Source organism: Terrapene carolina, unplaced genomic scaffold (assembly GCF_002925995.2).
Source record: "Terrapene carolina triunguis isolate 2854851 unplaced genomic scaffold, T_m_triunguis-2.0 Scaffold84, whole genome shotgun sequence".
Taxonomy (NCBI): Eukaryota; Metazoa; Chordata; order Testudines; family Emydidae; genus Terrapene; species Terrapene triunguis.
The window spans coordinates 8,143,366-8,144,144 of NW_020664435.1; the positions used below are offsets into that span (position 1 = coordinate 8,143,366).

General features: G+C 70.6%; 1 protein-coding gene across 1 annotated transcript in view; it reads right to left on the bottom strand.

Moving 5' to 3' along the window:
* The window catches only part of LOC112116838 (ubiquitin-conjugating enzyme E2 E2), a 314,374-nt gene extending 313,911 nt beyond the window's left edge, over positions 1-463 (bottom strand). Inside the window, exon 1 of the mRNA XM_026649377.2 lies at positions 398-463. The gene's annotated coding sequence lies outside the window, so the exon portion shown is untranslated. The remainder of the gene's footprint in view (positions 1-397) is intronic.
* Between the last annotated feature and the right edge of the window lie 316 nt (positions 464-779).

The following is a 779-nucleotide window of genomic DNA, read 5'->3' on the forward strand; positions in this document are numbered from 1 at the left end:
GTTGGGGGGCAGGCAGTGCCAGGGGAGTAGAGGAACAGAGCAGGGGGGCAGAGGGATGTGGGGGTGGCAGGCAGTGCCAGGGTAGAGGAATGGGACGGGGGCTGGGACGAGCAGGGGGATGTGGTGGAGGGCACAGGCAGTGGTGGGGGCAGCTGGATGTGGGGGGATGTAAAGTGATGGGGGCAGGTATTGCTGGGGATAAAAGGGATGGGTGGGGGGCAGGAGGGCACAAGGGAACAGGCGATGCCCTGGGTGGGGTGCGGTGGGAGAGGGATGGGGCAAGAGGATGTGGTGCCGGGGGAGGGGGTTAGAGGAATGAGGCGGGGGGGGGAGCAGGCAGTGCTGGGGGGACGGGGGCAGGCAGTGCCGGGGGCGGTAGGGAGAGGGGGGGCGTTACCTGTGGGCGAGCGGGCGCAGGGCTAGGGCTGGTGCCGACTCAGGCTGCGGGCGCTGCGCTGCACGGCGGGCGGCCCGGCTCGGGCCAGGCGAGGGGTGGGGGCTGCGTGCTGCCCCCTCGGCTACTGCTGCCGCCGCCGCTGCCCGAAGAGAAGTGAAGCTGCCGCCGCGCGCACCCGACCCCACCGCGCGCGCGCTCCCGACAGCCAATGAGCCCGGTGCTGGCGGTTCGGGGGAGGAGCGGGCTCGCGCGCACGTTCTCAGAGGGGGAGGAGAAAATGACAAGCGAGCGGGCGCGGGGGTGGAGGGGTCTGGCGGGAGCGCGCGTTAAAGGGAAACACCGGTGGGAGCGCTGCGATGAGAAAATTGAATCGGATGCGAGA